Genomic DNA, 14,070 nt, shown 5'->3' on the forward strand with positions numbered 1-14,070 from the left:
AAAATTTTATCACTAAAAGCCTTATTTTTTATTTTTCGGGACGACCTTTTAGCGACTATCCTCACGATGGTAGAAATTTGTCCCTAAATATCTTTTGTAACAAAATTTTCACATTTAAAAATTAAAATATTTGGTCTTTAAAACTCTTATATGTTGTAGTGGTTTTTGAAAGCCACCACCACCACTGTGACTAATAACACCAACAACGGGAGGTTTTCGGAAATCCACTACCACCACCACCACCACCACCACTGTGACTAATAACACCAACAATGGGAGGTTTTCGGAAATCCACCACTACCAAAAAGTTGAATGTTTTTCAAAATTCTAACTTTTTAGTTTCGAATATACCATAAATTGTGAAAATTTTACTATAGAAGGGCGAAATTGTGTCAATAAAGGCTCCCGCTCAAAATTTGAACATTAAAAAAAGAAATAGAAGAAGGTAGAGCTTTGAATTTGGGGTTCACATTGGGTGGTAGAATTTTCCGTAATACTTTTTTTTTTTTACAAATTATTAATAATAATAGTTAGCTAGAAAATAGTTATACCTAATGAAGTCACGTATAGGACTCAAGTAATCAGATGATATACATGTCTATAATTAAAGAAAGGGAAATGTTTTCTATATTGTATTTCTTGATCTACTCACTTTGTTATTAAACTCCAATTTCCAAAACATAAAGATAATATCCAATAGATCGTTGCCGCCTAAAAGATTTAAAAAATAGACAAGCCCATTCACAAAGTGCAAATGGCGTTTTGATAAATACAATAATCAGTTGGATTTTCAACCGAATTCGGACAAGACAAAAACACACCATTAACAGGTTAGCAGTGCCATGTTAAAATTTTCAAGTTATGGGTACAATGAAGACAAGTAACGTCGAAACAACAACAATCCCTTTTTTTTTTGTTTTTGTTTTTGTTTTTGTTTTTGTTTTGTGAGGATTAGTTAATATCGATAGACTTGGTTTGTACCTTAATTATAAGCACACTGACGGAAAAGCATGGAATTAAAAGAAAAATTAATTATTTAATCATATTTAACTATAGAAAAATTTGGCTTTACAAACAGTTCAAAATGCTGAAAAAACTTATAGTGACATTTCTTAAAACGCTTTAAAACCATCGTCATAAGTTTCTGACATTTAATAGTTGCTAATACCAGTTTTTTGTCGACATTTTCAAAAAACGACATCCTGCTTTATAGTTGCGTTTTTTAATACAACTGCTAAAAGTACAACTTCATGTTCTGTTGTTTCCACATTGATTATTAGTTTAAAATTTTACGTTAAATGAAATTTTCAACAAAAGAATATTTTGTTTAAACTGTAAGGGTTATTTATTTATTTATTTTTCTCTCATAGCAAAATCACCACATCAAAATTTAACTTGCACAATTTTTTTTTTTTTGGTTACATCGGAAGGGAAAAACACAAACAAAGGGCTAAGCCCGTTTAGAGGATAAACCAATCATGTCCCTCACTAGCAAACTTCTAATTTCAGCTGGTGGTTCATTCACCACCAGCATATCTTCAGGTTGTTCTACTCCGAATTTGGCTAGTGCATCCGCACAGAGATTACCTTCTTTCCAAATGTGTTGGATTGTGCATTCGCAGCCTCTTATCAGAATTTTTGCATCATCCACTAAATTTCTGAAGGGGCAATTGGCCACAGTTTCTTCCTCCAGTAGCTTCACAACTTGTGTTGCATCTGTTTCTATCAGAACATTGGATAATCCTTTTTGTAAAATAACACTGAGGCCTTTATACACTACCCGTAATTCCGCTTCAAGGCTGGTTCCCATTTGCAGTCTGCCGTAATAGCCGCAAACCCAAGCTCCTCGTTCGTCCCACAGTAGACCTCCAAAGCCTCCTTCTCCTCCAGCTTTCCTACAGCCATCTGTATTTAATTTAATCCGACATGCAGGAGGTAAACACCAACGAATAAGTCCGTAAGAGGGTCTAGGATTAAGGATTGAGTTGAGGAAAGCTTGGTGGATCTCTGTAGAGTAATCTAAAATGAACTTGACACTCTCTTGGTTAGAAGTAGATTTACTATCAAACACAAAAGAATTTCTATTTTTCCAAATTTTTCATAAAGCCACAATAAAAACAGTGTACGAAGAGATGTCTGTAGTGAAATGAGATTTGTTTTTAGCATTACTCATGAGCCAATCCCTCCAAAGTTTCCCAACCATACTCAAATACCACTTCTTGCCAAAAGTAGTAAACCACACTTCCTTAGCTTTATAGCAGTCCCCAAACAGGTGACTAATGTCCTTAGACCCACTACAGTAGGGACAAGTAGGATCATTGGTAAGGCCTCTCTTCATTCTCATATGGTTAGTAAGCAACTTTCCATGGAGTAAAGTCCATAAGAAAGCTTTAAGTTTTTGTGGGAGCCTAAGCTTCCACACCCATGTCCAATCTTCATCCATATGAGGATGCCCTTGAATAAGATCATAGGTAGAGGAAACTGTAAACACCCATCAGGGGCCCCTGTCCACATAGGAGAATCCAAACAGGAGCTATCAGGAGGGATAGTGTTTAGAATTAGAGAAACAATGGAAGATGGTAGTATGCTGTCAACATACTGATCATCCCAAGTTTCATCATCTCCCATTAGTTTTCTAATCTTAGCACACCTAGGATCGTCAGTGGAACTAGCAAGGTTAGGGCTGGAAATAGATTCTTCAAAGGATCTGTCACCATACCACCAATCTTTCCACATAACAGTTTGGCCATCACCTACAGACCATTTAATACCTTTTCTGAGAGTGTTTTTAGTACACATGATGCCTTTCCAAAGATGAGATGCTTGCCTCCCTTTAGGTCAATCCCGCAAAGAAGTATTTTTAAGATATTTTTTTTCTAAGAACCTCACACCACAAGCCTTCCTGTCTGCTGACCATATTCCATCCCAACTTAGAAAGTAGGGCTAAATTTTGGTCTCTAGATTTTTTTATACCAAGACACCCATTCCTTTTCATTCTGCACACCATATCCCAATTAACAAGATGAATTTTTTTCTTTTCCAAGGTATCACCCCAAAGGAAATTCCGGTTCACTTATCAATTTCATTGCTCACATTTTTAGGAACAAGCATAGTTTGCATAGTGTAAGAAGGAATAGCAGAAGTCACTGGCTGAATCATTGTGGCTCTACTAGCCAAAGATAACACATTAGCCTGCCACCTAGCCAATCTTCTTTGCATTTTGCCAAGGAGATCATTAAAGTGTCTCATGGTAACCCTCCCATGAATTAGGGGAACACCCAAGTATTTCCCTAATTCAGTAGTGAGAGGAATGCTACATTTATTACTCAAATCTCTGGCTGTCCTGCTCTCAATGTTAGGTGAAACATACAGCTTGGACTTATGGGAATTAATTTTCAATCCAGAGATTTCACAAGACTGATCTATAATTTTCATTATAGTGTTGCAATTTGACATAGTAGCCTGCCCAAAAAGCATGAGGTCATCAGCAAAGAAAAGGTGAGTGATTGAAGGACCACCTCTAGTGACCTCAATCCCTTTCCAAAGCTTGTTCTCAGCTTGGAGGCTAATCATATTGGATAGCTTCTCCATACACAACACAAAAAGGTAAGGAGAGAGAGGATCTCATTGCCGCAAACCTCTGTGAGGTTTAAATTCTTGAAGAGGTTCACCATCCCAAATAATAGTAGTGCTAACACTAGTAACACAACTCATGACGAGATCAATAAGGTTAACATCAAAATTAAATTCAAAAAGGGCTTGTTTGAGGAAATCCCAAGAGATGTTATCATAAGCTTTTTCCAAATCAATTTTAAAAATCATACCCCCCTTCTTATCCTTTTTGTGATTCAAAGTATGGATGATCTCTTGGAAAATAATTATGTTGTCACTAGTACTTCTACCAGGGATAAAGATACATTGGTTAGGTCTAACAATGTTATTCAAAAAGGGTCTAATCCTACTCACAATGATTTTGGAAATAATTTTGTAAGACACATTGCAAAGGCTGATGGGTCTAAATTGTTGAATTCTCTCAGAGTTGTCAATTTTAGGAATCAAAGCAATAAGAGTTTTGTAAATATCAGAGGCTCCCAGGGGCCTTAAAAGCATGAATACTCTTCACTGCCTGCCAAACCTCCTCATTAGTAATACTTTTAGTAAGTTTGGAGTTGAACTCCTGAGTCACCTTGCAAACCACCAAATTATTCCAGTGATCAAGAGAGGTGGTAGGGGAATAGCTAAAAAGATTAACAAAATAACTGGCAATCAGATTCTTGAGTTGGTTAGGTTGATCACACCAACCCCCACTATCATTTCTTTGCATTTCAATCTTTCTCTTTTTCCTTTTGGTGATAGTGGTAAGCTGGAAAAATTTTGTGTTCCTCTCACCTTGCGTAATCCAGTTAGATCTAGATTTTTGAAACCACAGATGCTCTTCCTAGTAAAGCACTTTATTATATTTATCGATAAGATCTAGCTCAAGAGCATGATGATTATGAGAATAGATGTTGGCCTGGGATTTTTGAATGCCTTATATCCTCCTAAGTAACCATCTCTTCCTTTTAAAGATATTGCCAAAGACCTATTTGTTCCAAACACTAGCTGCTTGAGCTAGGTTCTAGAGGTTATTACTCAGGGAGACATGATTCTTGGTCCAACTATTATCAATAACATTTACGAAATCCTCATGAGTAATCCAAGCCACCATGAATTTAAAAGGTTTACAAGTGAGATTAAAGGGAAACTTACCTTGAGTAAACACCATCATAGGGGAGTGGTCTGAGTAGGTGCGAGGGAGATTCTGAACTGCTCCATCTGGGAAACTGGTTCTCCACTCTATATTGCACAAAGCTCTATCCAACCTTACCATAGTATTTGCCCAGCCTTTTCTGTTGTTAGACCAAGTCAGCCTAGGACCTGAACACCCCAGATCCATGAGCTTGCAATTATTAACCCTTGCATTGAATTTCCTGCTCCTTCTTTGATCTTGACTCAAGGACTAGTTCAGGTTACCTTATAGACTTCGTTCTTCATTAGGTGTGGTGAAGTCATTAAAGTCACCAGCAACTAACCAAGGTTGAGTCATATGACGAGCAACTTCCTCCAAGTGATCCCATAACTCTTCTCTCAGGCTGCTGTTTGGACTTGCATATACAGTTGAGAGTAGCCAGTCTGGGTAGTCCTACCTAGAGATGGTAACAGCGATTTGCTAGGAGCTGGCTTCCACCACTCTAACATTTACTATGTTTGGGTTCCAAATCATCCAAATACCCCTACTACAGCCAATTGGGTCTACATAAGTTGAAGTTGTAAAGCCCATACCATTGAAGAACAAACCCATAGCCTTGAACTCGACTTTAGTTTCCATAAGGACAACCGGGTTTGGTTTATGGATCTGAACTAAATCCCTCATACTCCTTTTAAACTTTTTGTTCCCCGCTCCTCTGCAATTCCAACTGAGTAAATCCATAGATGGTATAGTTTGTTTGTGGTAAAGGTGCTTGGCTATCTAATGCCAAGTAGCCTCTGATGGCTTTGAAACTATCTTCCATCGACTTTTGTGGTGTCATTGATAGGTAATGCATATCCTGGTTTGCATCCACCTATCTCCATAGTTGAAGACTCAACTTTACTGCCTCGTTCCACCATTCTGAGGTGATGAGGTGAAACACTTCTTTCCCTGGGGATAGGCACACCAAGACTCTATTATGATATAGCATGTGCTTCTTCGTAGGGTAGTTCTCTCATTCCTCCTTCATTTTTATCAGGGGGAACTCAGAATTTGGTTCTAGAGTTTATTTGAGTAGCAAAATTTATGGAATGTGAGGTAAGGTTGGTTAGGTGAGTGGGTGGGTGGTTTGTGGTGGTAGAGAAATGGTGTTTACTGCTCTGTGGATTTGATGTCTCACACTCTCCCCTTGCTGTTGCTTGATCTTGTATCTTCATGTCAGTGCCACCTATATTTCCCATTCAAGCTTCCTCACCTTTCTTTTCAGTAGCCATACCAAGGCAAATTATCTCAGTCTTTTTGCTGGTGTTCTGGCCTTATACCGAAAGTCCCCATCTACATAGACTTTTCCTTTTCCTTTTTCCTTGCTAACTTAGGCTTTGGGGCCTGGCTGGTCCCCTTCCTCACGTAGAATCTCAAATCTATTATGTTGTTGGGTATTAGCACCTCTATGCACAATTGGGCCTTTTGATTTTCTTCGTTGGCTTGGAACAGTCATCCATGGCCCATAATTCCCTGGGCCTACCTTATCTTTATGCTCTTTCCCACTTGGGTTTGGTCCAGAACTGATTGGGCTTTCATTGCTTTGGCTTCCAACTCTAACTCCATTCAGTGTCTGGCCTTCTTGCACCGTCGCCGGAATAGGTTTATCACTGCATGCCTCTCTCTGGTGACCAATCCTGCCACAAGAAAAACATAGTGAGTGTAAATGTTCATATTCAACTCCATAAGTGTGTTTACCTATAGAGAAGTGAGAGATTAGGGGCTTTTTTAGGTCCATTTCGATGCAAACTTGTGCATATTTGCCTCTCGCTGCCATGGCTGTGTTAATATCGATCTTGAGTGGAACTCCAATAACTTTTGCGATGTGGTAGAGGATTTTCTCATTGTAGTACTCAATGGGGAGATTAGGAAATCTCACCCATATCACGGTAGTATCCTCTTTCGCTTCGTCCGATTTGAAATCTTGTTGCCATTTCCGCAATGTGACATAGTGATCCATTACAATCCATGGTCCTCTAGTGTATACCTTGGTGTAGTCATCAGCCATGTCAAACTTAACTATGAAGAATCCGTTCCCAATGTCTATGACTTTAAAGTCCGCTTGGAGCCCCCAAATCTTGGTCATCTTGGTCATGAACAATTTGTACCCTATGGTTTTCCCCAATAGCCTCACGATTAAGCACTTTTTCCATGGCTCACGCACTTTCTTCAGGAGGCTTGGTGGTATCTTTACTTTGGGTATCCCATCTCTGGCTTCCTCCATAACCTCATTATCTTGCTCCAACCTCTGATCGGTAGTTGCATCCTCCTCGTTGAAGAAGAGCTCCTCTACATCGCAATCAAAAATTTTTTTATTTCGGTTTTCGTTGAATCTCGAACGGAGGAGTGCTTGCTTGAAAGATCTAGTTGATTCCCTGTTTACCTCCATAATTTCCATCTGAACTGTGGGTGGATCTTCACCTGGTGGGTTAGATGGGTCTTCATTCGACTGTTGCTCACACTGAATGGGATTTTGAACATCCTCTGAACCCTTCTCCAATTGACTTTTAGCCATGTTATCATCAACTAGCTACTGTGTTGCACTTTTAATCTTCTTCTTGTTGTGGTTGAGGAGATCAGACTCCTTCGTTGAGTAGCCATCATCGCATTCTTCGTCAGATCGGAGAGCTTTAGCAACGGTCATTTTCTAGAGAGAAATTTTCGATTGTTCGATGTTGTTATTGTGCGGGCTCACACAAATTCAAATTCAAATTCACACTGTAGAGTCATTTTAACATTCAAAACATATTGAACTAAGAAAAGACAAAAATATTACAAAAAAATTAGTCCATATTTTGCCGATACAATCTATATAATATGGCAGGACGGTTTTTAAAAATGTCTCAAAATGTATTAGAGATACATTTTGAATCAACGGTTCAGATTATTTCATCTAACAATTGAAGGGTCAAGATGATTTCTTTACTTTTGTTTTTCCCTCCAAAATATATCTCTCTCTCTTTCTCTCATTTTTTTAGTCTTTTCACCTATTCACCTATTCACCCACCCACCCTTCTTCCCTCTTTTTTTGAGTTTTTCCCCAAATTTCAAGTGTAGTGCACTACTTTGAGTCTTTGGTTTGTTTTGTTTTGTTTTGTTTTGTTTTTGTGTGTGTGTGTGTGTGTGTATAGAATGGTATTGGACTTTTAAAAATATCTCTTGGGACAAAGTTTGGTTGCAGTTTAAAAAAACAAAATTGGAGAAATCACAAAAAGAAAAAAAAAAAACCTTAGAGTTTGACCATGGTAATAAAATAAATCTTGTGGTTTTTTTTTTTAATTTAAACCATTATTTTTTTAATATAAATTATTTGTCTATTTTTATTAAATAAAACTGACATAAAAAGTGTATTTTAGTGATTAAACTTGATGTAGGTATACATAAAATATTTAAAATATCAATAGATAAACAGTTTAGTTTTACTTAATGTAGATAGATAAACTGTTTAGATTGAAAACAAATCAAAATATTATGATTTTATTATAAGGATCAAATCCTAGGATTTTTTTTTAAAATAATTTCTCCAAAAAACTTTCTCCAAATTATTATTGATTTTCTTATTGGTTATATTTAATAAAAAAAAAAACTAGGCTACGAATTGTTAAAAATTAAATAATGGTCAAAAATTAAAATTTTAATACACATTTTACATATTCTTACACACTTTTATATATATATATATATATATATATATATATATTTTTAAATATGTATTAAAAATTTAAAATTTTCTAACGTTATGTTATTTGATTTTGAACAAATACTCAGAGATAGATTGTAAGTATAATATTTTTTAATAACCAATAAGAAAATCAATAATATTTTGGTCAAAGGTTTTTTCTTTAAATAAATGAAACTAATAAGAAAATTAATGAAACATTTTGCCACAAGGAATATTTTTAAAAGTTGTAGTTCGGCTTTTTCGCGCCCTCTTTCGGAATCTCGGAAGAAGCCCTACAGTTCGGACTCCCGCGGTTCTGAATCTAATTTCACAAGTACAATGTGAAATTGATAAACACCAAAGAGTCCAAATTTGACAAATCTTTTGAAAAATCAATTTTGAATAAAAAATGCCAAAATTGCACTGCTTTGCCAGATACAGAGTCGCCACCTAAATATTTTTGTTTTGGGAAAATCTAGGAAACCCATGACTTGTGCCAAAGGCCACGTGTCCGTCATCATCAAAGTTGCCTCGGCTCGGGAACTTGGGTACGAGAGGGAAAGGTCATGAATACATTTGAGTACCCCCGCTTGGCCGATCAAAGATCGGTCTCTACTAATCATGATATGATTTTTATCAACATTATATGCTCTTGTTCCGATTTATTAGGCTAGCATTACTATGTGATATGCGCACACAAGGAATAGACTAGTTTGCCCGAATTGGAACAATTCAATTTCATGTTTGTTTTTCAAAAAGAGTTTGATTTTGCCACTTAACAGAGTGGGCTTCAAGTTTGCAAATTTGCCACTAGACATAGTGGGCTTAAATGTACATTTGTTGAATCATTCCAATTCAAACAACAAGCCTTCATCCACAGGCATTCATGCAATTATAGCGAGTAAGCACTTAGCCTTATGGTAAGCATGCTAGTCATGGCAATCACTCACACTCATGCAAGTATGCTAAAGAACTAAAACTCACCTAGTACTCCAAGCTAAGATAAAACAAAAGAGTTAGAAAAATGCATGATTCCTAACTATGCAAGATGACTAATGTAACACATACAAAGAATGTAGTTAATAGGCTCGGCTACTAATATGGCATATGAATCGATTTAATAACATGTGGTTAAACACGTATTTAAAGAATTATTGAAACGGCAATGTAGTTTGAATGATGAACCGAGCCTTGGTGCATACAATATAAGATGAATAGATGGAAGCATAAGGTATGCTAATTGAAACGTGATGCTCCTAAACTAACCATCGTAGGCAAGTAAATAAAAGGAAGAAAGACGTGGGGTTGGAAGACGTACACATTATTACATTACGCTCTCAAGACGGAGAGTCCGAATGAATAAACTAACTAGCTAACTAAGTTAAGCTAATTAAGCTAATTATTACAAACCGAATAAATAGCTAAACTAATTAACTAATTATTACAACACTTGAATTAACTAGCTAATAAGCTAACTAATTAAATAATTACAACACAAGTGAAAGTAAACTAAATTAAACTAAGCAATTATCTACTTTTCATCAGGAAATGAGAGATATGCATGCACATGCTCAATTTCTACCCAAAAAGACCACTGTTTGGCTCCCGAATGTCTCTGTTTGCACAATTGAACACTTCCAAAACAATTTTGCTCTACCTTACCAACATTCTGCTGAGATTTTCATCAGTGGCCAGCCGGCCACTGGTAAAGATGGCTGGCTACCTGCCGGCCATGGATAGTGGTCTACCGACCACCTGTCGACTGTGGAAAGTGGCCTGCCGGCCACTGATGCACAGGTTCATCTTGCTGCAACAGAGGACAAACAGAGCATATATATGGTATTTTCAAGGATTGTTTGCACAACTCACCCCTCATTTTCATGAGAAAATCCAAGGAGTGATGAAACTTAAGCTACAAACCACCAATTCAAACAATTTCATTGTATGATGACTTGTGACTTAAGATGTGCAAGCTCAATAAATGCAAAACAAGACACAAGCCTCATCTCTTTCATGAATGATCAAGGGAAGGAGTAGACCTTGGAGGCTTGGATCATTTCATCACTAGCAAGTATGAAATGGTCCAAGTTCCATGTGTTCAATTAACGTCCGATTGAACACAACCAAACATTATCTTGCTCACTTTTAGTCCCAAATTTTTAGTTACTCATTTTACTTTACCAACCATTCTTTAATCCAGTTAAGTTTGTGGGTGAGTAAGTCCTCTAAAAGAGAAGGAAGTGTCAAACAAGGGGTAGTTTAAGGCAAGAGAGAAGTGTAATGCCATTGATAATGAACCCTCAAAAGAGGATTAAACCATTAAGCATGACCTTCAATCTCAAGCTTAAACAACCCTCAAAGAAAGCAAAAAGTCAAGAATGGAGGGAGGTTACAGAGATGATTAGTATTGAAATTAAGCATGAAAAGCACTAAAAACATGCAATCAACTCAAACAAGTGGTGTCTAAAGGCCTAAAACACCAAACTTGTGACGACACTTACACCACAAGTATGCAATACAATATTCAAATGACCTAAACAACCCAAAATAGAGTTAAAATAGTCCAAAATAGAGCCTAAAACATACTGGAATTAAGCTACAACAAGCTAAAAAAATAAGCTAACACATGGCACCAACTAGGATAGCAAACAAGACACAAGGAGGGGAGGCTAATCCTTCCAAATTTGGACTTCAAAACTTGATTTTTACCACTGAAAATACTCTGGAATTCAATGTTCAAAAGCCCTAAAAAAGATAGTTTGAAAGTGGGAAACAAAAGTGGAAAGGCCTTACAAGTAAAGTACAAAGAATGGTGAATCACCCCTACCTTTAAATGGCCGAAAACCACAAATTTCAGCCCACAAGGACAGATTTTTTATAGCGCAAAAACAACCCAAAAACAATGGGAAAAGATAGAAAAAACAAGTATGCAAAGTAAGCTAATAAGGCAAGTATTATACCTCTTGAAGCAAAGAGTAATTCCAAGCAACAATTCAAGCCAAAACCAACTTCAAGAGCTCCAAGAAGGCCTCCAGGAACCTCAGCTCAAAGGTGATCAACTTTGGTTAAGGAGGTGTAAACAAAAGTGTAGGAATTGTAGGCAAAAGTGTAGAGAATTTGTAGAGAGAGAGGAAAATTTTTGAGTTCAAATTTTTCTAACGTTGCTACAAGGGAGAGGGGGTCTCTATATATAGAAAACATGAAATGTCCTCAAGGAGATCGAGCCCTCCACATGTGGACAGATGCATGCATTTGTGCAAACAGTTGGCATAAAATATCTGCAAAATAAACTAGTGGCCGGCAGCCTAAAAGTGATGGCTGATAGCCTCTAGGGATGGCCGGTAGGCCATTAGAGGTTATAGGCTGGAAAGACCAAGGCATGGTCCAAAAATGAGAGAAAAAGGATGCAGGGTTGGAAAGGCTCAAAGTTATGGTGTTTCGCCAAGGACCTCGAGCACTTGGCGAGCAAACAGACTCATCGCCAGGTGTACCTGAAACAACGTCCAAGTCGTAAGGACAGTCAAAAATGGGGTGTCTACAGTTGCTCCTCTTTGACAGAACTCGGAGTCATGAAATGACGTGAGTGAATGTCAAAGGCCGAAGACGACCCATTTTGACAAGGCCGTAAGACTTGGACAAAAAATCAAAATAGAAAACAGAATGGTTGCGCCCACAGGTTGCCTACATATCCCCTTGCAAGGAATCAAACCAACGCAATTTTGGGGCAAAATGCAAATGATATGCATAATGCAAGAGCATAACTTATGATCATGCAATGAGGTTGTGCAATGAAACATTTGAATGCAAATGCAATGAAGTAAGTAAATAGACATGCCATGCATGGGAATCACGAGCCAAACCACATTTCACGCAGAAAGGATGCAAGAAAATTATGCAAGCTTAACTACGCACCGTGCAGGAAAGGCAAATGGTGACGGAACCATTGGGTGCACCCAAGGTCTCAACCGAGATCCTAATGCGTTGCATGCGCGAGGAGGAAAGGGTGGTGTGAACACCGGGCGCACCCGAATGTTTTTAACTGATTTGCAATCCTAACGTATCACACATGAGAGGGGGAAGGGTGATGTGAACACCGGGCGCACCCAAATGTTTTTAACCAATTTACAATCCTAAAGCGTCACACGCGAGAGGAGGAAGGGTGGTGTGAACACTGGGCGCACCCGAATGTTTTTAACTGATTTGCATTCCTAACGTGTCACAGGTGAGAAGAGGAAGGATGGTGTGAACACCGAGCGCACCCGAACGTTTTTAATCGATTTGCAATCCTAACGCATCACACGCGAGAGGAGGAACGATGGTGTGAACATCGGGCGCACCCGAATGTTTTTAACCGATTTTCAATCCTAACGCGTCACACGCGAGAGGAGGAAGGGGTGGTGTGAACACCGGGCGGACCCGAATGTTTTTAACCGATTTGCAATCCTAACGCGTCACACGCGAGAGGAGGAAGGGGTGGTGTGAACACCGGGCGGACCTGAATGTTTTTAACTGATTTGCAATCCTAACGTGTCACACGCGAGAGAAGGAAGGGTGGTGTGAACACCGGGCGCACCTGAATGTTTTTAACCGATTTGCAATCCTAACGCATCACACGCGAGAGGAGAAAGAGTGGTGTGAACACCAGGCGCACCCAAATGTATTTAACCAATTTGGAATCCTAACGCATCACATGCAAGAGGAGGAAGGGTGGTGTGAACACCGGGCGCACCCGAATGTTTTTAACCGATTTGCAATCCTAACACATCACACGCGAGAAGAGGAAGGGATTGGCGATTGACCAAGAACAAACAAATCGCAAAAGTAGGAGTCAAAACAAGGATTCTACTCAAAGACACGCGAAATCAAAACAATGCCAATGTGTTAGAACAATGGGCTCAACACACTGTGTTTCAATCCAGTTGTAAAATGGATGTGATCTGAATATGGCACGAATGATTTTATCCGGAACTCCTCTGAATGAACCGTACATAGAATATCGTTTGCTTGTATAAAAAAGAAACTTAACAAGTGTGATACATTAAGAATGCATGTTCTATGCAAAACAAACAACCGAGATACAATGTTAATGGCATGTTCTATGCGAGAAACAAAAACAAAAGCATATTCTATGCATGATTCAAGAGCGGAAGCATATTCTATGCATGATTCATAACGAATGCAAGACACGCATGCAATATATGTGAAATGCATTTCTTATGCAACAACGTATGTGAAATGCATATTCTACGCAAGGTACAAAAGCATAATTTGACAGAAACAAATTCAACGGCAACTTCCGATTTACCTCTTGAAAGAGTTACCATATGGTTAAAGGATACACTTCGTTCATGTTGAAAAGTGACGAACATCGTGCATTGAAAACACAGTTTTGAACTTCTGTAGAGACAATCTGAACCAAACAATGAACTATCCCTACACTTCTTGGAAACCAAGGATACAAAACAGCATCAGGACCCCAAGGAAGGCCACCAGCCACCGGCCAGCCACAAGAGGAGGCTGCTGGCCAGGTGCCAGCCATTGGTGAGCCTTGTCGGCCCCATACCGGCCATCAATGGTCGTGCGGGGCAAATTTGACCGTTTGGCTTGGGTCTTTAAATACACACCTCCACACTTCATT

This window comes from Camellia sinensis, chromosome 9, assembly GCF_055761805.1.
Source record: "Camellia sinensis isolate YWXY chromosome 9, ASM5576180v1, whole genome shotgun sequence".
Taxonomy (NCBI): domain Eukaryota; kingdom Viridiplantae; phylum Streptophyta; class Magnoliopsida; order Ericales; family Theaceae; genus Camellia; species Camellia sinensis.